Raw genomic sequence first — 26,397 nt, 5'->3', positions numbered from 1 at the left:
GGTCTGAAAAATTATGTCTTTAATGGATCCAGAATTTAAAAATACCAGGCAATCCCCTGGCATCTTCTTTTCCAATTTAGATCTAATTCTAAAAATCCTGTCCATTGAATTGCCCAGGATTTCTTTGTCGATTTCCAACCAGGTTGCTAAATTCTCAATTAAATATTCTTTTAAATCCTGCTCACCTTCTTCTGGTACTCCTCTCAGACGGCTCACCAGTTCTTTCTGTTTCATCTCAACCACCAAAGCATCCCATGCCAATCCCTGAGATGTGGAGACTCTGTCCACATCTACCTTTAGTTTTTCCTGTTTTCTTTTCACACCTTTCACCTCTTCCTGCATTCGTTTAGTTTTCTCTTCTACCCTTTTTAGCACAGTTTAAACTTTTGTAGTTCTCACATTTAATTCCTTCATTTGTCCCATCATCTCTAGAACCGTCTTTGGTTTTTTTCAATTTGGGTAGCTAATGCGCCTACAGTTTCTTTTAAAGCCTTGCCTATTTCATTTTAAATTCTGGGGAAAAAAATCAGCAAGTTCAGATCTATTATCTTCTTGCAAGTAGGCTTTTCTGCTTGGTGTTGGCGTTAGGACTTTCTTTGCTGCCATTCCTACCCTTAAATTCTACACCAATAATTTCTCAAACTTGACCACTTCCTTTCAATTTCCTATTCTCCCTTAACAGTAAGTTTCAAAACAAATAGCCTCTACCACCAAGTGCCAAGCTGTTTGGCCTTATCAACACTTTGTCAAGGTGTTTCCATGGAGGCTGGAAAAATACTGTACAGCTTTTTGCTAGTTTCTCTTTGTTCTAGCCCCTTTACCAACCCCAGGTTCTTAGCCTGAGTACTATAAATGATTTACAAATCAAAATTTAAAAGAAATAAAAACCTTACATACATATATACTTTGTCTTATTTTAAAGATATAAGGAATAAAGTAATATGAAAGTATGATATGTAGAGAGAATAAATAAAGAAGAGGAAGAGATGCGTAAGTAGCAGTCTTTTCACACAAAGCTATTTAGTACAGTGGTACCTCTGGATGTGAACGGGATCCATTCCGGAGCCCCGTTCGCATCCTGAGTAGAATGCAACCGGTGACTGTGCATGCCACGATTTGCCGCTTCAGCGCATGCGCGTAACGTCATTTTGAGCGTCTGCGCATGCACGAGTGGTGAAACCCGGAAGTAACACGTTCCGTTACTTCCGGGTCGCCGCGGAGCATAACCTGAAAACGCTCAACCTAAAGCATATTTAACCCAAGGTATGACTGTATATAAAATAATGTAATCCAACAGTAGAGTTTATCTCAATTCCAGTTGATTTAAAAAATAAAATAAAAAATAAACCAAGGAGTTAGTTCCACTTGTTGTTGCTTCAATGTCCAGTAGAAATAAATTTCAATATAGTTTTAATTCTATAATAATCCAAAGTAATTTTGCCAGAATATAGATATGATCCACTTTTTTATTCTTGAAACTTGACACAATGTTTAGTCTCAGTTGTTTTCTCCAATATCTCAAGCTTCTTTGAATATGAAAGTATTAATAACTTCCCAAATTAATCAGAGTCAATTAATTCCACCAGGTTTGTTCTAAAAATCAAATATATATGTCCAAGTTCAATACTGATGTAACTATAATCACAGGTCAAGGTCAAGTTTAAATACAGTCTCAAGTTCAGGTCAAATTTAATTCAAGTTAAAAGTTTTAAAAATCCATAAAATATCCAGATTGGTATTTTAAAAGCTATGTAGATTCCTTGTCCATTAGCTGGCTTTAACTCCAAAAATTAATCCACAGTTTTTTCCGGTTGTAAAGGTTCTCATGCGATATAAAATACCCACAGACAGGAGTAGACTTCCTTTTTAGCCTCCTGTTTTTTGCTGAATTAAATTAAAAGTATTATCGAGAGATTGTTCTCCTCACCTTTGTAATTTGGCTTGGCGTTATTTGGAATGATAGTCTGCTGCTGGCTGGTTCAGAGGCTTCGCTCTGCAGAGTCGCGCTGGTGCCTAAACCACTGGCTTTTTGCTCGGCTCCCCACCCCCCCACTTCCCGCACCTTTCGGTACAGGGGCAGAGACCAGAGCTACCGAGCTGCCGTTTGCGGTCTGCAGGATTCCTCGACACCTCAAACACCCTTTTGAGGCTTTTTGGGGGATACACTTTGCCTCAGAGCTTCCCCGATCCTCTGCAGAGTCAGAGTTTGACAGAGCTGTCAAATTCGTGGTCCATCCGCCATTTCACAGCTATCTGGAAGTCTAGAAGATATGATTATCAATGTTCCCCGTCCTGGGGCCCTCCAGATGTTTTGCACTGTAGCTCAGATTCTGAACCACAGGCAATGCTGAATGGGGCTAATAAAAGTGATAGTCCAAAACATCTGGAAGGTGCCAGTTGGGGAATGCAGATCGAAATGCCCCTTCACCATATACAAAAATGTGTGAGTGCAGTAAGCAAATGTAGCAGAATATGTAAACACATGGAAAGCACTATTAATGTTTGGGTCTGATTAAAATAGTGACTGCACTAATAAATTCAGCACTTGTGATGCATCAATTAAATGGGAATTAAAAACATGTATGCATGGTAATTTGTTTAAAACTAATTATACTGGTTGCCAAGTTTGTACTGAAACTAATAAAGCATAATGGGAAGGGGATGCTTACTTGATAAAGGGTGCATAGACCATTATCTTTGCCTGCGTATAAAAGGACTCATCTGTCCTTAAATACGGCCATGATGAAACCAGAAATCAAGCCAAAGTAGCCACAGGGAGGCATATAGGGAAGATGGCTCCTGCCTGGGCCTCAGACTGCGGGGCCAGCAGAAAAGCCAGTGCTGGGCCACCCATTTATCATACGTGTAGAAAGGTAAATGTCATAAAATGGAAGCGGTCGTCTCCCAAGAAAACAGCTTTACACTGCTTATTAACGGCTCTCAGGAATTAATTCACGTGTGGTTAATTAAATCCTGACACCAACAAGGTCTTTAAAGAAATGAATGGATTCAGTATAAACACAGATAGTTTAGCACCACAGGGATCTCTAACATTCATCTTCCATGAAAAAGATGTGCTAATTGCTCCCTTAATCATCAGGTTCTTAATGATATTTTGACACAAGGAAAATCAGTGTGTCTTCACAAAGACATCTGCAGTAAAAAGAATAGTCAATGAAGAAACTGAAAGCCTATAGAAGACACTTTCCAATTGCCTCTTATGCTGCAGCACAGCAGACCACACCTGGCCCCATCGAGGTCCCACAAACCCCGCCAGACAAGGCCTTAGCATCGCCTGAGGACCCCTCTCTCCCAGCTGGAGAGATGTGGAACAGGCTGACACAGTGCAAGACTAAGGGCAATGCTCAGTCATTCTGGACACACTTCCATGGGACGTAAACCCCAATGAAGTCATAGAACTGCACTGTAAAGCAGTATCTTCAGCAGGTGTATCTCCAAACAACCCTCTTCATCTGCAAAACAGCACTGGGTTGTCCTAAGGCGAACAAATCACAGATTCCCTCTCTTCTATTAGCTACATTCACACTATTTAACCATTTTTTCCAGCCTCCAACCTGTCATTCTCAGCTGGCCACCAGTGCCCTTCAGCACTGCAATCAAGCTACACAAAAGCCTAAAGAGACGAAAATCTCTTCCCTTGAAGCAACACAATAGCATTCAGAATAATGTAACAACCTAGTACTCTAGTGCAGCCCTGCAATGAGGGAGTGAGACCAAAGAAACCTCAACTCAGGAAGCCATTTGAAGACACGAGGGGGACAAGAGACCAAAAGGAGCATACGCAATTAGCAAGATAAGGAGGACTTTGGAATCTTTCTCCACTTCAGTTACTATGAATTGTTGCTTTTTCCTTCTTCAAACATCACCACCACAACTCTGCTTCCTGCAGGTGAAGACACTCCCTCGCCTCCCTGCCTCCCTTGGCAGTTCAGCTGCCTGAGGCTAGAACTCTAGGCAACGCCGTCAGAGAATCATAACACTGTAGAGTTAGAAGGGACCCCCAAGGTCAGGGGTCCCCCGTGGGCCAGGGGAGGATGCTCCCCTACTTTCCTTGGGGACCCATTTGCCTTATATCGGGTGTTGGTGGGACCAGAAGGAGATCCTCTGAAATGGAACGGGGAACCTGGGAGATGCATCCCCATCCCTAACCATTTCAGAGGTATGTACTGCAAGTGGAAGAACTCTTTGGATCAAGGTCAATTTTTCTCAGGCAATGTTGTAGCACAACATTTTGAGATTCCCGTTTTGCAGGGGATTGGACTAGATAACTCTCAGGGTCTCTTCCAACTCCACAATTCTATGTAAAACAGCTCTCCTGTGAGTGGAAGTTGCCTTCCACACACACAAGGATGGCTTTGGACAAAAGTCTGCTTCCAATTTCACATTCCATTTCGTTCTCTCCCCCCACCCCCCTAAACACACACTTGCAGAATCGAAGCATACTCACAGCCTGAAATATGTCTTTTCTCTGCACTGCAGGCAATACTGAGATTGCTTCCCTCTGGGGTCCCCTGTTTGTGCTGTTTCTAACATTACGCATGTCTAGAAATGACAAAAGCGCAGGCACCAAAACGCCACAGAAGCGAGTCGCACAACGACTCTATTCCACGGAGATCATAACTCTTGATGGTGTGTGCGTGAGCCTCGGCTGCATAAATTAGCCTTCTCAATGCAACTTTGTTTTTTTCTCCCACTCCAACTTGTCTAATCAGATTCCAATCATACAAAGAAAATTACACAGCTGCTTAACATTCCTGCTTCCATTGACTTCAATGCAGACAAGGCGTCCGCTGGCTAAATATCTTCCCTGTTGGTTTATGCTGGATCAGGGCATTAGGTCAGTGTCAGCCTCTCTGAAAGAAAGGGGACTATCAGCTCTCTGCGTGTGCACAATAGACAAATCCATGCTGATAGAGATCCAGGCATAAGCAACCAGACACTGAGGCCGCCTTTAACTCCTGCCATTGTTACATAGGTGTCACTGACAGATAGTGAAGCTGACGGGAAAGGTCCCAAACCCTCCTCAAAGCTGGCTGCATTTGCAAGAACGAAAGGGGCCTGCAGTCTAGGCACACCAACTTCTAGTTTAGGAGCTCACATCTGCCTTTTCATTTTTCTTCCATTTGGGCCAGGCATGTTCAGAATCCAAGAAGTCTCTTACATGGACACAGGTTGAAGCACCCCACTTGTGGGCAAGCCTTAACCATGCCGAAATAGACTCTACCCTGAAAAGTCACGTAACCAGGGCTTTTTCCAGCTGGAACTCAGTTCTGGCACTTCTCATGTGGGCGCCATTGTCTTTATACGAGAGCAAGGGAAACGTTCATGGTGAGTTTCGGAACCTCTTTTTATTTTCTTTATTTCCTTTTTCTTTTTCCTGCAATCAGATATTATTATTAAACTTTTCTTGGTTTACAAAGGTCTCTTTTTCAAGCTAGGAACCTCTTTTCTTTCTCTAGAAAAATAGCACTGTGTGTAACCAGAGACCATCCTCTGCTGTGAAGTGACACATTTGTTTGTGGAATTTGTATCTTACATTTCCACCATAAGACGATCAAGGCAGCTTACAAATATAACAAAACGGAAGTGAAAAACCAAGCAAGCAAAACATAAATGTAATCAAACAAAGCCATCCAGAATTGTCCCTGGAAAGTCACTTTTCTTCTTTAAGTTTTCAAAGTTTTTAACCTAGCTCAAGGTTGTCACCTGAACTAGAATCCTAGAATCCTAGAGTTGGAAGAGACCACAAGGGCCATCGAGTCCAACCCCCTGCCAAGCAGGAAACACCCTCAGAGCACTCCTGACATATGGTTGTCAAGCCTCTGCTTAAAGACCTCCAAAGGAGGAGACTCCTTGGCAGCAAATTCCACTGTCGAGCAGCTCTTACTGTCAGGAAGTTCTTCCTAATGTTTAGGTGGAATCTAGCCAGATGTTTAACTGATAATCAATCTGAATCAGTTCATCATTTGAAAAATAAGACTTTAGAGCCGTCTTGCCCCAAAATGGCAGCTAGACATTCTGCTTTGCCAACTGTAACCTTGGTTTAAGGAACCATTTGGTCCCTTGCTTATATATCTGAGTTTCTAACTCTGTGCATCAACCTTTTTATATATACTTCTTGCAAATTTATCTTATTAAACATTTGTTTGGGGTCTTAAAAAAAATTTTGGCGGTAATGTTCGGATGTCACAAAGGCACTCCAATCTGTGCTGAGCCAAGCTACCTTCTGTTGGAAATTAGCTGCATTGTTTTTTTCCTAAGCCAAGTCCTGCAGGAATCATTGTGGGCTTGGCCAAAGCAAAACTGAGTGCAGCTCCACAGCAACCTGACTGCTGTCCCTGTGTATGTCTTTATACGCCCCCAGTTTTCAACAGAACAACTCCAGCCCATGAATGCATTTGCAAACAAAGACGTTGAGTCCTACACAGTTAATATTAGGACTTTAAAATACTGTGGAAAATGATAAGCCGATAACAGTGTTTACAACAGATAGCACTGTAATTTTTGCAATTAAAATGAATACTTCTGTTCTATTGTGTCCTTTCACAAAGAACGTTTCTGTATATAGAGTGATATCTTCTGCACTGGCTAACATCCTACCATCAGACAGGGTCTGTTCTTAAATACAAAATAACCCAATAACTTTAACAGCTGCTGATGTTATCACAGTACTGGATAGGTCTTATCTTGATTTCATGTCTACTTAAATTTTAACTATTCTTCTGGAGCAACTAGGGGGACAAATACTGGCACATTTATGTGAAATTTCAGAAACCTGGTTCTGGACCCAGCCCTCTCATTTTGAAATATACTATTATTGGCAAGTTCGCCTCTGGGCAGATCCCCCAGGGGCAACAGAAGTGTGGCAGGCGTCCTCCCTTCAGAGGCTGCCCAAAGAATTCCAAAAGAAGGTGTCACCTCTTGCCAATAAATAGGTGCAGCAGTTTTGAAGCGTTTTAGGATTAGCCAGGACTTGAACTGGGAGCCTCCTGATCTATGCCCTGGTGTCCCTTGGGATGAATGAGTGACCTCCCAAGTCTCTGTGTGGCTCCCACCCCGGCTGCCCAGTCAAGCTAATAGTTGGACAAATCTATCCATTTGGGTTTCTCTCAGATTATCACTTCTCCGATCTCAAATTCAATTTGTCACATTTCCACATCAATTTGCCATTTTAAAAAAAAAGTTTGCATGAAAATTTGCATGCTAAAATGCATTTTGGTATGTTATTTTAACTAATTATACATTTGTGCATGAGCTTTCCCCTATTATTATAAAAATGTAACTGATAGAATTCTACAGGATGTGGTATTAGTGTGTGAAAACAGTCCCGATCTGATGATTCCCCAAATGCTGGAGATATCAGGTGCCATCCTGGCGCCCAGGCATCTTCGCTTGGTCACAGGTGCCTAATGCTCCGGGCCCCTGGCTAATTTCGACACTGGCTGCACAGCAGCAATACATGTTCACAGTTAAACATAAAGCGCCAATGAAAACAGTAGAAAATAATCATTCAAGTGGCAGGCTGCCACAGCTGCAAAGGCCTCTTGGCCTAAAAAAGTCTTCCAGAGACACCTGAAAGTCGAAAGGGGAAATGCCTGCCATTTCTCTGCTGGAAGAGTGTTCCACAGCATGGGATCAGTGGTGATAAATGCCTGGTTTCTTGCTGAGCCAAATTGGGCCTCTGTAACTCTGAGATGACTAACAGCTCTCCTCTGAATGATCTCCAGGATCTGGCTGGGATGTCAGAGCTGGGATCCAAACCCCAAAATCTTGGCACTAGAACTCCCGGCGAGGTTTGGAGCGTTGCCTCTGGCCTTACCTAGGTGCCACATAACCCAGCTTCATTAGGGGGATGAAATGCCCCATGCTGGCATTTCCAGAGGAAGGTCTCCTTTAAAAACCCCACTAAATTTGGCATAACATTGAAGGGGGAAAAGAAGGAAAATGGAGAGCAGGGATTCCTCAACCCCAACAGCTTCTAGTCAGTGTCCTGAAGTGGGACCTGCAATGAGGCTGGGGTGGGGCAGGAAATGGGGAACGTTAAAGAGGGAGGAAAGTAACAAGGAAACATTTCCCCCTTCTACTCTCCACAAACCTTCTCTACCCATGATGTGTTATTTACATTACTATCCGAACACAGCAGGGAGAGGGGATGTGGGGAAAGTGATTTTTCTCTCTGTCCACATGCCTCGCTTCTCCTGAGCACCAAAACCAGGGTGGCGTAATGGTTGGCGTGTCTGATGAGGACCTGAGAGAGCAGCGTTGGAATCCCCACTCCGCCACGGAGCCCACGGGGGAACCTCGGGCCAGTCACCCCCTCTCAGCCTGACCTACCTCACAGGGTTATTGTGGGGATGAAATGGGGAGGAGGAGAACCATGCACACCACCTCGAACTCCTCGGAAGATAAAGGCGGTACGTCTATAAATGGAACAAGCCCTACTGAAAGCCTCATCTTCCAGACTAACTGGGTCCTTGAGGAGGAACACACCTGTTTTTTGAATGGATGGGGAACCTTTTTCATTCCCATCTGCACTACCTGGCAGGGGTGTGGCCAGGGCAAAAGAGGGTGGAGCAATGAAGGTAAATCCCACCTTTGTTTCTACACACATCCTCCAGGCAGATAAGCAAGGGGCATCATCATCCAGCAAAGAAATGAAACAAAACAAACTCAGGGTGAGGGGGGAGCATGGCCAGGGGAGACTGCTGAGGGCCAGTTAGGGAGGCTTGGAGGGCCACATCCAGCATTAGGTTGCCCACTTCTGTGTTAGGGATAGGAGTACACTGCAAAACATTGTCAGAGGTCAGCACCTGTAGCTTAAAATAACCACAGATACAGGTGCTCCTGAGAAACGAAACCACATGTCACCTGCATTATTTGCACACATTATTTTGCAACAGAAATAAGAGGTATAGCACATTAAAAAAGAAACATATTGATAGATTCCACAGTAAAAAGAAAAAGAAAAAAGAATGGTGCACAAGTTCATCACATTTCAACCACAAGCATTATCATTCCCATTTCAACTGTGTCGCTCAAGTTCCATCCAATATTATATGCAGAGGCTGGGAGCAATGAAACCACAAGAAGAAATCCATACTCATCTCTGCCCACAAAAAAATGGTGTCCAAACAAGATTTGCCCTCCCCGTCCGCTTGCCTGCTTGCGTGTTGGTGGCCCGGAGGCAGCCTAGATCAGCCTTCCTCATCCTGCTGCCCCTCCAGATGTTTTGAACTACAACTCCCATCAGGCCAAGCTGGAGGGCACCAGGTTGAGGAAAGGCCAGTAGAGAGCAAATGTACTACAGGAGAACATGTTTCTTACCAGCTTGTCTGCCAAGGAAACTCTATGGTGGCTGCAGAGGCTTCTGCTACATCCAGGGGCAGTTGTTCCCAAGCTTCCCCCCTCATGGACCCCTCTGAAAATTGCTGATTGTCTTTGGGGGGGCACTTAATTCTTTTTCTGCTTGTTGCAGCAATTCTAATGTGCTGTGCTAGATGCTGTATGATTTTTAATTGTATTTTTATTGCTTCTCTGTTATCTATTGTATTTTATTGCATTACAATCAATGCAACGCGATTCATGAAATAAAAGCAGCAATAAAAATACAATTCAAATCAATATGAATATTGGATGCAATGGATGTGCCACCCCGTCTTCAGCTACAAATCCCCAGACATGCTGTGCACCACCTGAATGAAGTTCACAGAACCAACACCCTGTGTGAAATGAGAATGCCCCAACCGAGAGCAAACCTCACACTTCTCTGAACTGCAGCTAAACCCTAGAGAAGGAAAACTGGTGAGCAAACCATTTCCCCGGGAAATTTGTCTGCTGTTACTGATCTTCCAATCCATAACCTTGCAGATGAGCAATGGCGCAGTCAGGTAATTTTAGCCTCTGGAACCAATGGTCTCATGACAGGAGGGAATGTATATTACCACACTTACTTCAAAATGTGGTCAGCCACCCCTGCTGCATTTTGAGAACTCTCTTGTTGGTTCTGCCAGGACCCCGGCCCCAAAGACCTGCTCCGATGGAGTCACTGTGGATCAGTCTGCAAACAGCCCTGGCCTTTACCAGAGCAGTTTGAAAGCGGCTGAAGTAAACAAAGTTCACAGCTGAGAAGTATCAAGAGCATGGTCTTAGTCGTAAGAGCATAAAGGGACAGAGCAACCGCCCACAAGCAATCTTCAAGGGCCACGTCTGAACCAAAACTCCTCCGTCGCCTCCCTCACTCCATGGCAGCCACCTGATCCCACTGCTACCCTCCAGTTTTCTTCTCATATCCGTAACTAATTTCCTTTCCCCACATTTTATTCACCCTTCCCTCAGGCTACCAGGACCTTTTGTCTGCCTTTGCTTTTTAAAAGGTGTGGGGGTTTTCCTAGCTGTAATTATAAAACAATTAAGATATTATATTACTTTTGAATAAACAACATGAGACCAGCTGCCTTTTGCTCTGTCAGCTAGCAGCAGCTTCCTGAACTATCCCATCCTAGCTAGTCATTATAAGAACTGTAACTTGAAGAGTTGGCGGCCAAGTTTCTTTTCTTCTTTCTCCACCGCCATTCCCCTTTCCTTTTGTGCTATGTATTTTAGATTGCAAGCCAGGAACACTCTTGGTTTTTATTGATCTGTGAATGTGAGAAAGCTTTAAATAAATCATAAACAACTGTAAAGGCACAATAATCAAGATGCAATTAACATTGCCTATTAGGAGAAAGGCATGCATGTATAAGTTACATGGACCACTGGAAATTTCAGAATGCACAAAAAAGTATACATTTCCTACGACAGAGACACAAAACCTTTGACCAAAGAGAGACCCAAATGTACAGAAATCCCCATCTGCCTGCATAGCTTCACACCTAATTTTTACAAAGAACTACCGGTAATTTTCAGCGGCAATTGAGGATATTTTTAAACAAATGCATGTCTTTTTTCCTGTTTCCCTGGAGCATTTGGGCCTTCCTTCGCCACTTGCTTTTCAAGAGCAGCAAAAGCCCCTCAGCCCAGGAAGTGTATCAGCAGCTCCTGCAGTCAAGGATTCCCTGGGGCAGCTTCCCAAAGCTGTCTAGGGCTGTTTGCTGAGGGGCACAAGAGAATGAGCTTATGGGGAATGAGGGTGGGGAACTTGGCGAAAAGCTGTGTCTTCAGGACCTAATTTTACCTGCAAAGGCCTGTTTGGGCTCCAAGATTCCTCAGATTTTTGGAGGGATTCAGAAGAGCAGACTGCCACCTGTTCTTGGCTGGTCAATCCTGCAACGCTCCAGGCTAGATGTTTAAAACTAGTCTACCATGAACAGCTGGCAAAAACTATATGTCACAGAGAGGTCAGTTTGAAATATGTTTTGGCACGCCTGATAGAACACTCATTCTTTCAAGTCAGCAATACTTTGCAGAGACAAATTGGAAAAGACAAAACCCATGTGCCTTGTGTTTTATAGCCGATTTCACAAGAGAATATAAAGGAGAGTAGCATGGAAGAGAAAAAGCCAATTGATTCTCTCTAGCGTATTTTTATCTTATTATCATTATTTGTTAAATTAGTTTGTGACTTTATCTTGCCCAATGCCATATTAAAGAAATACAAATACATATACTGAGGCATTTGAGAGTGTGGGAGGATAAGAATCATGACTCTTCTTTAGCAATTAAAATATTTTAATGCCTTGCTCATGCGACAATACAACAAGCGCTCATAATGTTGATCAGACACTCAGCTTAACTGTTAGACTTTGTCAAGACCTGCCAGGACTCAAATCAGGAGCCTCCTGGTCTATTGGCTGATGCTGCCTGCTGAGTTGGTCCTGGGAAATCCTGAGGTCTGCAGTTCCAGAATGGGGGTTGTCCTCTGTGACGGAAGAGGCACTGCTCGGACGTTGAGACAGAATGAAAGACGGAGGGCAAATAAGGCTACACTGCAGACTGCAGCATGGGATCATTCACAAAAAGCCACAGGCTCTCCCTAAGTTGGTTTGGAGATAAAAGCTCGTGGAAATGGCTTTCTGGCCTGAGAAACGGCTACCTTTGTCCCTCGCCCATCTGGCTCACTGTCTCCTTGCGCTGCCTCCAGCCTGCTTGCTCCACTGCCCATCCCTACAACCTCCCTTCATCCTACTCAGCTCAGACCAAACTGTGTCTTCTACCTCTGCCAGTGCATGGCTTGGCTTCTGGGCACCCCTTTCCATGGGAAGCCTTGAGCTTCTCCTATGGGATGCCTCCTATGGGATGCTTCTGCAGTGGGAGTGAGGAACCTTCAGGCCGCAAGTCCAGTTCACTGGTGCTGTCAGCAGATGGCCAGGAGCACAGGGTTACATCCTGCCTTGGCTGCACACATCTTTTTCCATGATGGAACAGGCTTGCTCAGCCAAGGTGGCAGGATTTAATTCCTGCTCATCGAATGTTTTGATCTCATCTCATCAGTAGCAGGTTTTTGGAGGCTCGGGAGCGGGGAGCCCTTGGCTCTGAGCCTTCCTCCCCTGGGGTTCCCCTTGGGGGCTCCCACCACTCCTCTTCATCCAACCAGTGCATGACAGCTGAGCCCACCCACCTGTCGAATTTGGCCTGCCAGGGGCTGGGAGATAATAATCTGGCCCACAGACCATGAAAGTTTATCCACCCAGGGAATGAGTCTTTGGACCAAGGTAGCAGCATGCAAGTGCTTGACCAGCCAATGCAGTCTTACACAGAAGCACAGCATCCTGAGCATGGAAAGTAAGTCATCCCTCGATGCTGCAGTCACTTAGATACATCAGCGCATGTGTGATCTGGCCCTTAACCCTACTCAGAAATTACCAGTATATGTCTGACCAAGCCCATGCGAAAAACAAAGTGCTGCTTGCTTGTTGGTTATTTACTTACTTGAAACATTTCTGCCCCACTGTTTGAGTAAAAGCCTCCCATAGCAGTTAACATAATTGCACACTTAAAATAACAACTCCTCCCTCCAAAAGCAAACTTGAGTGCAGAGTGCCTGCAGTTTTGTGGTGATCAGTACTGAGGAACAAGAGGAAGGTATCAGAATGTTCAGAGTAACTCCAATGTCTACAGGAGAGTAAAAAAAATATTTAGGAGGGAAAATCTAAGGGAGCAAAGAACTTGCTCAAGAGCTCAGTTGCTTAGAACATGGTGTTGATAATGTCAAGGTTTCAGGTTCAATCCCAGTAAGGGGCAGCTGCAAATTCCTGCATTGCAAGGGGTTGGATTAGATGATCCTCAGGGTCCCTTCCAATTATACGATTCTAAAAAAGAAAAGGAAACAAACCACCCATCCCAAATAGCCGAATGAGGCCTGAGTACACTCAGTGACCATGAAATAGTGAGACTCTGTTGGGGAAACAAGAAAGAAAACTGGAAGAGACGGAGAATATGATGCAGTGCCCTGAAGGAAAGTGTTGCTTTCTTCCAGAAATCCTAAAATGGAATGCTTCACACTGCAACAGTTTGTTGCAGCTCCCACTTGTAGTTATATAAAAGGGATGTAAAACAGAAGTAGCAGAGGGATCTGACAAAACCATGGGTGGCAGTCAACTATGTCTTACTCAAAGTAGACCTATTGAAATTAATGGCCCCAACAGAGTCATGTTCCCTTCAGTGGGTCTGCTCTGAATAAAACATAATTGAATACGACCTACAGAAAATTCAGCATTTTTAAAAAATCCCCACTCTACTCAAGTAACAGAATAAAAGGTGACACTGTTTATTTGTAAAACAAATTTATCCCATTTGTAATCTTTGAGGAGATCCTGCTGAACACAGTTTGTACTTTGCATTTCTGAGGTGCTTCAGAGAAAGAAGGAGCACACATAATACAGTGGTTTTCTCATCAGCTAATTCAAAAAACTGCAAGAATATATGCCCAGAAGGAGGGAAATTATAAAATTTAAATTACCACCTATGCAAAAACTCAAGCACCATCTCCAAATGCGTGAGCCTCATGTTTCATGGAACTTACTAATGGGCTGTTTGAATTATACAGCTTGACATTTTAAAAAATAAAAATCATTCTGCCCCAAGCATGTATGCTTTAATAGAATGCTATTTAAATCTGAACACTTCAGAAATATGTGGTTCTTATAACCACCCCTTAAAAAACCTACAACCACTTGTTTCTTAAAGGTTCAATTATTTGCTTCTAGAAAACGTTAGGATATTGGCTAGATATAAACTTATAAATCTAGCTAATCAATTTGTTTTCTGAGATATGCGAACCAGCACATTTTCTGTCAATTAAAATGCCATAAGGATTATTTTCTGTTTAAATTTAGCATTTACACTTGGCAACAAACTGATACTCATTTATCAGTTCAGTACTCGGCACAATAAGGACCATTTGCACAATACGTCAGGTTATTCTCTGAAGATTTAAAGGCCAATAAATCAAAGCAGTCTCTGGAGCCTCTTACACAAAGAGATACCTACGGTATTTTATGAGCAAGCAGAACCCAACTGGTATTCTGGCTTCAGATGGTGTATAATAAAAGTTATTTCCCACATTACACAGAAACAAAATTATGCGCTGGTAGTAAGTATTTATTCAAACAAAGTCCTGCATGCAGACACAACTCCATGACAAGAGTGCACAAGCAGTTGTTTGTCAAAGCCACACATGGACAATATCTATATGGGCATCTTCATCATTCAAGAACTGAACCCACCGAGGGAGAATACAGGAATCAAGCGTAAAGCCAGCCACTGGGGTGCATGCATGCGCTAACACATGTGCTTGGTGTCACAAGATACATAGGCTTGAAACTCCACAGCATAATATGCAAGCAGTAATTCACTATTATAATATTAATAATAATTTATCATTTATACCCCGCCCATCTGGCTGAGTTTCCCCAGCCTCTCTGGGCAGCTCCCAATCGAGTGTTAAAAACAATACAGCATTAACTATTAATGGAGACTTGTAACCTTGGTTTGAGGAGCCATTTATTGCCTAGCTCATATATCTTGGCTTCTAACCCTGCATCCAAGACCAAAAAGATGCAGCCAAGAAAGGCCTGCCTGAGTCTTTGCCTGTTGACTGATCAAAAGTATGCTGCTTTATAAAGCCTTTAAGGATAAATGGACTCTTGATAAAAGGATTCTTCTTTTTAGAGTTATTAATTTCATGCTACTGTGATAGTTTTTCATAAACAGTAATGTCTTCTTATTTAATGTTTGATGCAAGTTCCCCAATGAATCATTTTAGTTAAAAGGAAAAATACAGGTGTGGCGAAATCAGGTGTAACTAACCTATTGCGTTTTTAATATTCAGTTGGGAGCCACCCAGGGTGGCTGGGGAATAAACAATAAATTTATTATTATTATTATTATTATTATTATTATTACCCTCCAGATTACAGCTCCTACAACCCCTGACAACTGGCTTACCTGGAGGTCCTCTGTGCTAGGCCTGTTTTAAAGAAAGGACTATCAAATGGGCCAGAGTCAACCTGCAAACTGAAAGGGCTTTGAATTTTATGGAATTGTTATAATAGCAACAAATGCCCTCTGAGCAGGAAGGGCCAGAGCTCAGTGCATCTGCTTTGCATGTCAAGGGCCCCAGGTTCAAACTCCCAGACAGGTAGTGGATTCCAGGTAAGAGAAGGCTGGAAAAGGCTCCCTGTCTGAAACTAGGGACAGCTGCTGCCAGCCTGTGTAGACGCCACTCCGCTAGATGGGCCAGTGATGGGACTTGCTCTACGGCACTTTGCTCTGTCAGACTGAAGTAAATAGGACAGGATTTTAGGTGCTGGTTCTCTTCGACTGCAACGCTAGGAATAAGCCCCAAAGAGCCTAAGCTTACTAACTTCTTTTAAGCTGTCTTGTAGGTGGGTTCACAAAAGTTACTAGGCTGAAAAATAAAAACTTCCAGAGAAAAGAAGCCCCATCACCTGCGGTCAGAATAGAAACATAGGCTGTAAAAAGAAAACAAATTTGCCTTCTCCCAAGTGGATCCCTCAGTTGCCTGCAAGGAATTCCTGGCCAGTTGCTAAATGCAAGGCACAGGTTTCTATCCTTTTGCTTAATGAGCGCAGCATCATAGAAGCCAAGTCAGAAATTTAACTTGATTCTTCAAAGGCAATTTAGCCAGCCAAAATCTCCCTTCTCCCTTCCTCAAAGATCAGAAGTGCCAGATAACATCAAGGACGGTTCTGCATAATGGAGAACATCTGCGCAAACCCTTTGGCTTTTGACTCCACCACCTTCCCTCTCAAATCGATCTGGTTTTTTGGCGCGTGTTTCCCCCCCAACAAGGTGCCCAAAGAACCTTTTCTGGAGCCTTCCTTGTGGCGCCCCCTGCCGGTCGGGGCGCAGACTCCCACAGCGGGAGTCCAGAATGTGCAGGAAATGGTAAAGTTAAAAGAGCACCGACGGCGCGAACTCCGAAGCCTCAGCGGAGCGCAGGGCACAAACACGCCTCCTCCCCATCGCGAGCAGCTCCCGTCTGCTCCGACGTGCTCTCCCGCAAAGAGGAACCGGCCACACAAGGGCTCCTCGTCACCGCGCAACATCCGCGGCCAGAGACCGCTCCTCGCGCAACGCCCCCGCCCTCCCGACGGCTTTTCCTCCACAGACGCCCCTTGCTTCCCGCACCTCCTTCCTCCGCCCCGTCGAGAGCAGGTTTGCACCGGGAACGCCAAGTTTCCTTTCCACACGAGAGCCCCCCGCCCCGCCCAGCGCGCTCCTTCACCTGGCAACGACATCCAAGCTTGCAAGCCCAGCGAACTCCGTGGGGCTTCTCGGAGCCGGAACACTCGCATGATCAAGCGAGCCTCGGAAGGGCTACTCACGAGTAAACCCCGCGGAAATCTACCGGGCTTGCCTTGCGAGCAATCAAGGAAGGTAACTGAAATGATCCGACGCCGCTTCCCGCGAAGAAGACCCAGGCCCCCGGGAAATTGCATTGCAGAGGGTTGGACTAGATGACCCCGGGGACCCTTCCCACACTACCATTCTCTAACCCCAAGGATGTACTGAGACGGGGGCACTGACGGGGTACTTACCCCAGGGGAAGCACCATAGCGGGGCCCGCGCCGCGTGGTTGTCGCCGAAGGGCAGATCCGACGGCAGCTGCGGAGAGCTCCCGGGGGCAGCCCCGGCAGCGGCAGCAGCAGCAGCAAGGGCGGCGCTTGCCGGACCTCCGCGCTCATAAAGCGCCCGGCGGGGATCCTGGCGAGGCTCGGCGGGTGGAAGGGTCGAGGGGGCGGGAGGCGCCGTCCGGAGCGGGATCCGCGGGGCGCGAGCGGCAGCGCAGGACCAGGCGCGCCCGCAGCAGGTCCCGGCGGAGGCGGCAGCGCGGCTGAGATTGCTGCTGCTGCTGCCGCGGTTGCCGCTCCTCCCCCGAGGGGGAAACTGGAGCCGGCGGAGCCCCTTCCCGCCCCTCCCTCGGGCTCGCCCACAGGGGCGGCCCGGCCCGCCCTCCTGCTCCGCCTCCGCCGCCGAGGTCCGCGCAGCGCGCTGCTTGGAGACCTCCCTCCCTCTCTCCGGCTCGGAGCCAGTGACGTCCGCCTTTTGGGCCCGTCGCGGCTGCCGCCTGCTTCCTCGGGAGACCGGGCGTCTCTCCCACGTGCAGCGCGCCCGCGGGCTTCAGACGTGCTGCGGGTTGCGGAGTAGGGTTGCCCCGTTTCAGGGCGTGAAGGAAACCTTCTCCCCAGAGAAGGGGACAGACGGCGGACTTGTGGGGAGGGGAGACAAGACCACCAACACATCCAGATACTTAGCTGTCATTTAAAAAGAAAGTCAATCAGACATTTCTGAAGAAAGTTAGAGCAGAAGCCGTGGAGAGACGGCGCTAGGGTTTTGGCGCTGGCCAGAGGGCGCCGTTGCTAAGGACACTTGATCGCGGTTGCTAGGCAATCGGAGGATGGGATGCTGGCACTCCCACCTGGAGTCCCTCCCAGAGCACCAGGAGAAGCTGGATGGAGAGAGGGGGGGGGCATGTTTGTTAAAGCACTGTCCTGGTGTCAGCATGATTTAATTCACTCCCAAGTGTGCTTCTTTCTTTACAGAATGAAGCACAGTTGACTGGATTTGATTTGTTTTACTTTTCCAAAGTAACTCCCTGGAAATAAATGGTTTCCTTCTTACTGGCATTGCCGCGGATTTTCCATAACAGATTGGCTGTCTGTCGTGGATGCTTTAGTTGAGATTCCAGCATTGCAGGGGGTTGGGCTAGATGACCCTTGAGGTCCCTTTTACCTCTCCACAACCACTACTGGCCTGCTTGGCATCAGTGGGCTATTATTTATTTATATATATACAGAGAGAGGTGTGTGTACTTAGGAGGGTGGGTAAGAATAATGCAAAATGAATTGGCAAATGCACCTATAAAATAATGAAATACCTTACAGCTGCAGCAAGTTAACATTCCTAAAAGCTGTACTTTAATACAAGGGGTTTTTGTTTTGTTTCTGAGGTGGACAAAATGTTTTGCGTGTATATATGTGTTTTGCTGAGGGACCCAGGTGGCGCTGTGGGTAAAAGCCTCAGCGCCTAGGGCTTGCCGATCGAAAGGTCGGCAATTCGAATCCCTGCGGCGGGGTGCGCTCCCGTCATTCGGTCCCAGCGCCTGCCAACCTAGCAGTTCGAAAGCACCCTTGGGTGCAAGTAGATAAATAGGGACCGCTTACTGGCGGGAAGGTAAACAGCGTTTCCGTGTGCTGCGCTGGCTCGCCAGATGCAGCTTTGTCACACTGGCCATGTGACCCGGAAGTGTCTCCGGACAACGCTGGCCCATGGCCTCTTAAGTGAGATGGGCGCACAACCCTAGAGTCTGTCAAGACTGGCCCGTACGGGCAGGGGTACCTTTACCTTATGTGTTTTGCTGAGAGTTGTGAAACTGCACAAATTTGTTGCAACTTGCTGTATATTCTTGATTTTCTTGATTTCCCACCCAGCTTGCTTGCTTGTGTCAAGCTTGCTTGTGTTTCCCCCCACTCCCCACTCTTATATTTGCAACAGCCCTGTGAGGTAGGCTGGGTTCAGTTAATATATGTACATAAGCAGCAGGTCTCATCACTCAGTAGATTGTGGGATGTGGGGATGCAGGCAGCCCAATCCATATGTAGTGCAGCCGGCCCAGGAAATCCAGCTGATGTCCCTGGGAAGCAGTCTGTTTCCCCCTGTCTTATGTGGTAGGTGGGTAACTCAGCTGGTAGAGCACGAGACTCTTAATCTGGGGGATGTGAGTTCGAGCCCCGTGTTGGGTGAACTATTCTTGCATTGAAAGGGGTTGGACTGGATAATCCTTGTGGCCCCTTCCAACCCTATGATTCTGCGCATGGTGGTGGGAACTCTTAGGTCTTGCCCCACTCCACCAGGTTGCAGCCCCTGCCAGGTGCCCCCTTTCAGCTCCAGACTCCAGCCAGCATCTCAGGCTCTGGGGCTCAGGAGAGCTGTTCCCAATTATTTTGTTACTTGATTGTTTGGATGGCAATGCCTACGTAGTCCAGTCAATTGTAGGCATTACTTGGCCCTATTTTACGCTTTTAAAAATACCAGCCATCTAACAGCCCTAAATCTTACATTGGACACTTGGTACTGATCACTCTGGAATATAGCTGTTATGGAGAAAATCACACGTTATTTTGAGATTTCATAGAATCGTAGAATCGTTGAACTGTAGAGTTGGAAGGGACCCCCAAGGGTCATCTAGTCCAACCGCCTGCAATGCAGGAATCTCAATTAAAGCATTCATGGGACAAGGACAAGGACCTCCAGACACTTTGTATATGATTTTGGCATCATTTCCAAGGCAACCCTCGTCACAAGGCTGGCAAATCTGGAGCTAGACTTGAGGATCTGAGAACGTCTTTACTTTTCTTTACTTAGACTTTGTTAAAATATGTGCAACTACTCATTCTATGTGCCTATTTTATAGTTTTGTTTTTCATCTTTCATTTTTGTCTGTTATAATTGTTCTCTCTGTTTTATATACATTATAAAATAATAATCAAAACCTTCGCCAAAAAACCATCTGTCTCAGGATATCCATGGGTGGAACGAGGGTTGGTGGAATCAATTAAGAACCTGGTGGATGCTGACTGAGTTTACTGGTTTTTTAGATATCGGTAATAGTTATCTGATGAAAGATAACTTCATTGGTCAGGCAATATATTTGAATTCAATAAATCTGAATGAGCTTTTGCAAGTCAGAATGTCTTTAATCTGACACCATTATGCTTAAGGGGCCTTGCAAGGAAAAAGAATCAGATTGGTGCAGTTTTATTATTCTGATACTCTCATGACAGAGTTTCCCACGTTTGGGTCTCCAGCTGTTTTTGGACTACAACTCCCATCCTCCCTAGCCAGCAAGGACCAGTAGTCAGGGATGATGGGAATTGTAGTCCAGAAACAGCTGCTGTATGTTATTGTCTTTTACTCTCTACAGAGGACGGACAGAGAGAGAGAGAGAGAGAGAGATTGTAAACAAAGCTTTGCCTGAAGATCTTTGTCGGTGAAGAGGGGGCTAAACCATTCTTCTTAAACAAGATTGACGCATTTTATGTGCGGACTCTGCAGTACAACACAACTACCAGGAGTCCAAAGCATTTCTTTGTCCCACCTTGAAACTTCTTGCATAATACAACCAAGAATTCCGTTCAAACTTTGTGCAGCTAACTGAATCACAATAGCTTCTTCTACCCATTGTATACTCACTATGCTACACTCACACTTGTTATATTTGACCAGCATACTCTACTTTTAGTGAAACTGTGAAGACCTACATCTGTTAGCTTTATTTTGGAAAAAACAAGGTATGAAAACTAGAGCTCATAAAACATTAGAAGTTTGGGAGTGGGATTCAAACCATGCAAATTTCCCTTTAATTTACACATTTGAATGTTAGAAATTGGTATATAACATCATAATTCAAAATTCATCAGACCTGGTTTTTCCATCTATATTCAATTAGATGTTTCCTGGTTGGTTGAATGAAAATATGAAGCTGGTTGTGTTGCAAGGCAGCTGTCAGACACTGCCAAATACGAGAGGAATGCAAGTTTCCCAGATGACTTGTTGCCCTGAAGAGCATCAGCAGGCTTGGAAATTGTTATAGGTAGAAGGCAATGGTTGAAGGTCTCATCCAGAGAAGCTTCTGCTTGTTGCCTTAAAGAGCCTGTTATGTACTGAAGTTCTCACCCTGGGCCAGCAGGGGGATACTGTAGATAGTTATGCAAATGAAGGATCGAAAAGTGACGTTCAGTGATTGGATAGTTTTAGAAAATGGCAACAGTTACATTGTTCTGGAGCTCTATATAAGCAGGCTGACTGAGCTCCTCAGTTTAGTTCTGTTCCAGCTTACAAAATAAAGAGCTGCTTTGGAGAAATCGCTGTGTCGTCTGCTATGTCAACCCACAACTTAACACTGGCGACGAGGATGGGATCGATGGGCATCAGAGCACAGCCAGATGCGGCCATCCTCTGAACTGAGCTGAATCACTGAGCTGAATCACAGAGCGAAATCACTGAGCGAAATCACTGGACAGAACCAATTCAGAGCTGACTGTTCTGGCTAGAGCACTGTGTTCCATCCATCGCCCTTCACGCCAGCATCGGAATCATGACTTCACTTGTGCCTCTACCGCCGTTTGCGCCAGCCTCTGAATCATGGGACTCCTACCTCGCTCGGTTCGACTGCTACCTCCAAGCCAACGAGCTGACAGCAGTATCAAAGGAACGGAAGTGGGGCCTATTCCTCAGCCTCTGTGGACCTGAGGTGTTTGAGACAGCCTGAGCATTGGTTGCGCCTGAAGCAGTCCAGGCAACACCATGGGACACGATCCAAGAGAAGCTCCGCAACCACTACGCGCCAAAGCCGTCCAAGATTGCTGCCCGCCATGCGTTTTACCACCGGAACCAGGCAGAGGGGGAGTCAATTAACAACTACACCACTGCTCTCAGACAGGCTGCAATGCACTGTGAGTTCCAAGACTTAGATGATGCCCTGATGGATCAAATCGTCTGCGGGGTCCGGGACATCCATCTGCAATGGCGTCTCCTCACCAAGCCAGACTTCACACTACAGAAAGCCATTGAGGAGGCTGTGGCCTCAGAAGCCGCAAGGCCAGCAGCCCGCGTCTTGCTAGGAAGCCAGTTCCAGTGCATCATGAAGAGGCCGGCAGTGATGAGGCATCTTCCAGTGAAGACGATGACGTGCACCAGACAAAGCGGGAGCACAGGAAGTTCCAACAGAAGTCCAAGGGCCAACCGGAATGTGCCAGCTGCGGAGGCAACCATTCCCATGCCAAGTGTCGATTCAGAGATGCCATCTGTAGGAAGTGTTCCAGAAGGGGCCACATCGCTAAGGTCTGCCGATCGGCTCCGTCTGACACCCCCCCTTCACCAACTCGCAAGTCCAAGTCTTCACTCCAGTCTGCCAAGGAAAGCTGTTTCACTCTCACCAACTGCTGCTGCCCGTCTGGAACCACGATTGGCCAAACCGACTCGCCTACGCAACGCAAGCTGAACGTCACGGTGCTCATTGAAGGAGCTTCATGTGACATGGAGATCGACACCAGGTCTGCTCTGTCCATCGTGTCTTGGAGCACCATCAAAAGACTGGTACTCAGAGTGTCCAAAAGGCAACTCGACTCTCACCGCGTACACCTGAGAGACTACCAGGGAAACGACATTCCCGTGGTAGGCGTTGGCCAGTTCCGGATCGCCTTCAATGATTTTTTGGGCCTGCTCGGCTGCTGGTGGTCGAAGGTCAGCGGCCAAGCCTCCTAGGGCTAGACTGGTTTGATGCCCTTGGCCTGGAAGTCACCGGCATCAACTGCATCTCTAACGCAGAGACTGAGGGTCTGGTCAAAGACTTTGCCGAGGTTTTTGACGGCACTTTGGGGCAATATACAGGTACGCCCATCTCCTTTAGCCTTGATCCACAAGTTGCCCCCATCAAGCTAAAGCCACGCTGGGTTCCCTTTGTTCTCAAGGCTAAGGTGGACGAACAACTGGACAAGCTGATCGCCCAAGGAATTTTGGAGCCGGTTGACCACGCCAAGTGGGAAACCCCCATCGTCATGCCTGTCAAGCCGGACGGGTCGGTGAGAATCTGCGCTGACTACAAGTGCACGATCAACAAGGCACTTCAGCAGCACGCTTATCCAGTTCCTGTTGTCCAACACCTGCTGCATTCCTTGGGTGAGGGTAAGGTCTTTGCTAAGCTGGACCTTGCCCAAGCCTATCAACAACTGCCCGTTGATGATGCCACTGCTGAAGCCCAGACGATCGTCACCCACCGAGGGGCATTCCATTGCTGCTGTTTGCAGTTTGGGGTGAGTGTGGCTCCTGGCATCTTCCAAAGCCTTATGGAGCGTCTCCTGCAAGGGCTTCTGGGCATGGTACCGTATTTTGATGACGTCTTGGTGTCCGCAGATTCACACCAGCAGCTGTTCGAGCGCCTCCGCGCCATGCTGACCAGGTTCCAGGAGGCCGGGCTCAAGGTAAAGAGGGAGAAGTACCAGATCACCATTCCACAGGTGGAATTCCTGGGCTATTTATCGATGCCTCCGGCCTTCACCCAACCGCATCCAAGATCCGCTCTATCCAGCAGACCCCCATCCCGAAGAACAAGACGGACTGCTGAACTTTTATAACATGTTCCTGCCCCACAAAGCCACGGTGGCTGAGCCTCTTCACCAACTTCTCAGCACGAAGACACCTTGGTCCTGGGGTCATCGGGAGACGGCCGCCTTCAACGCTGTCAAGGCTCTCCTTTCATCGGACAGTGTGCTGGTACAGTACAGTGAAGCCAGGCCGCTGGTCCTTGCCTGCGACGCCTCACCTTTTGGCATCGGCGCTGTCCTTAGTCACCGTTTTCCAGACGGAAGAGAAGCACCGCTCGCTTACTTTTCCAGGATGCTATGTCTGACTGAACGGAATTACAGCCAGCTCGACAAGGAGGCACTGGCACTTGTGGCTGGAGTGAAGAGGTTCCATGAATACCTCTACGGCAGGACTTTTGACCTCATCACTGACCACAAGCCGCTCCTGGGCCTCCTCGCCAGTGATCGTCCAACTCCACCGGTCCTCTCGCCGCGCATGCTGCGATGGACTGTTTTCCTGGCTGCCTACCATTACCGGCTCATCCATCGCCCGGGGAAATCGATGGGCCATGCCGACGCCCTCAGCCGTTGCCCTCTTCCAGCGTTTGTGGAAGACCCAGCTCCAGCTTCATCGCTCCTCCATAATTCAAAAGCATCCATTCTTCGGCGATCAGCCTTCTTTATGGTCCAGCTCTCACTTCCATACATCACTACTGGGAAAACCATAGCTTTAACTATACGAACCTTTGATGTCTCTACTTCTCAAGAGGCTGTCTAGGCCTGTCATTGCCCTTCTCCCAAGAAGCAGGCGTCTTTTAATTTCGTGGCTGCTGTCACCATCTGCAGTGATCATGGAGCCCAAGAAAGTAAAATCTCTCACTGCCTCAATTTCTTCCCCTTCTATTTGCCAGCAGGTGATGGGACCAGTGGCCATGATCTTCGTTTTTTTGATGTTGAGCTTCAGACCATATTTTGCGCTCTCCTCTTTCACCCTCATTAAAAGGTTCTTTCATTCCTCCTCACTTTCTGTCATCAAGGTTGTGTCATCTGCATATCTGAGGTTGTTGATATTTCTTCCAGCAATCTTAATTCCGGCTTAGGGATTCATCCAGCCCAGCCTTTCGCATGATGAATTCTGCATATAAGTTAAATAAGCAGGGAGACAATATACAGCCTTGTCATACTCCTTTCCCAATTTTGAATAAATCAGTTGTTCCATATCCAGTTCTAACTGTAGCTTCTTGTTTCTCAGAAACTGAGAGATTTCTCAGCAGACAGATGAGGTGATCAGGCACTCCCATTTCTTTAAGAACTTGCCATAGTTTGCTGTGGTCCACGCAGTCAAAGGCTTTTACATAGTCAATGAAGCAGAAGTAGATGTCTTTCTGGAACTCGCTAGCTTTCTCCATAATCCAGCACATGTTTGCAATTTGGTCTCTGGTTCCTCTGCCTCTTCTAAATCCAGTTTACACTTCTGGGAGTTCTCAGTCCACATACTGCTTGAGCCTGCCTAGTAGAATTTTAAGCATAACCTTACTTGTGTGTGAAATGAGTGCAATTGTGCGGTAGTTGGAGCATTCTTTGGCACTGCCCTTCTTTGGGATTGGGATGTAGACTGATCTTCTCCAGTCCTCTGGCCACTGCTGAGTTTTCCAAACTTGCTGGCATATTGAGTGTAGCACCTTAACAGCATCATCTTTTAAAATTTTAAATAGTTCAGCTGGAATACCATCACTTCCACTGGCCTTGTTATTTGCAGTGCTTTCTAAGGCCCATTTGACTTCACTCTCCAGGATGCCTGGCTCAAGGTCAGCAACCACACTACCTGGGGTGTACGAGCCATCCATATCTTTCTGGTATAATTCCTCTCTGTATTCTTGCCACCTCTTCTTGATGTCTTCTGCTTCTGTTAGGTCCTTACCACTTTTGTCCTTTATTATTAGTACTAATAAATATGCTGCCATGCTGAAATTCTATACCCACATGAAGCTACTCATTAAAAAAGCAATTATTTTTGAAAGATTTCTGGAGCACTTCAGCACCTGCTAATGAACATGGTTACATAGGTGGAGCGTGCTTTCCTGCCAACAGTAAATATAATCCTTTTCTAAGAAAACTACGGAAGGAAGCATAGATTAGGTGTGTGTAGAAAAAGCTTAACAACATAAGATGGGCCATGCCTACAACTTTTTAGTCAAATTATACATAAAAAGGTAAAGGTACCCCTGCCCGTACGGGCCAGTCTTGCCAGACTCTAGGGTTGTGCGCCTATCTCACTCAAAGAGGCCGGGGGCCAGCGCTGTCCGAAGACACTTCCGGGTCACGTGGCCAGCATGACATCGCTGCTCTGGTGAGCCAGAGCCGCACACGGAAACGCCGTTTACCTTCCCGCTAGTAAGCGGTCCCTATTTATCTACTTGCACCCGAGAGTGCTTTCGAACTGCTAGGTTGGCAGGCGCTGGGACCGAACAACGGGAGCGCACCCCGCCGCGGGGATTCGAACCGCCGACCTTTCGATCGGCAAGCCCTAGGCGCTGAGGCGTTAACCCACAGCGCCACCCGCGTCCCATCAAATTATACATACACCTTCACAATTTTTTTATGTCACCCATCTTATTCACATGCACACAAATGCTCACATTAAAAAACAACACCCTGAGTTTTGAAAGGGGCCAAAAAGCTTATTCCCTCCCCAATCTTTCTTTCTTTATGCTGGTTCACAGCCCCAGAACAATGCTGCTTTAGGACGCTGGTCTGCTTTAGGACTTCTTTGCTGCAGGTGATCCATACCAATCAGGGTTCATATTACGTTTGGTTCCTGACAATGTTG

At 46.4% G+C, this 26,397-nt stretch overlaps 1 protein-coding gene across 5 annotated transcripts in view; it reads right to left on the bottom strand.

The window, feature by feature from the left end:
* Window positions 1-17,411, bottom strand: part of SEMA5A (semaphorin 5A) — a 142,052-nt gene extending 124,641 nt beyond the window's left edge. For 2 of the 5 annotated variants that reach the window (XM_083448599.1, XM_083448598.1), the window contains exon 1: window positions 17,022-17,363. The gene's annotated coding sequence lies outside the window, so the exon portion shown is untranslated. Of the gene's footprint in view, window positions 1-4,441; window positions 4,635-17,021 lie in introns of those variants that run through there. The other 3 variants (XM_083448595.1, XM_083448596.1, XM_083448597.1) reach the window with 3 other exon arrangements.
* Window positions 17,412-26,397: the final 8,986 nt, after the last annotated feature.

This window comes from Podarcis tiliguerta (assembly GCF_965153285.1).
Source record: "Podarcis tiliguerta genome assembly, chromosome: 7".
NCBI lineage: Eukaryota > Metazoa > Chordata > Lepidosauria > Squamata > Lacertidae > Podarcis > Podarcis tiliguerta.
The sequence above is the reverse complement of the archived record's forward strand: the minus strand, read 5'-3'. Positions and strand labels throughout refer to the sequence as shown.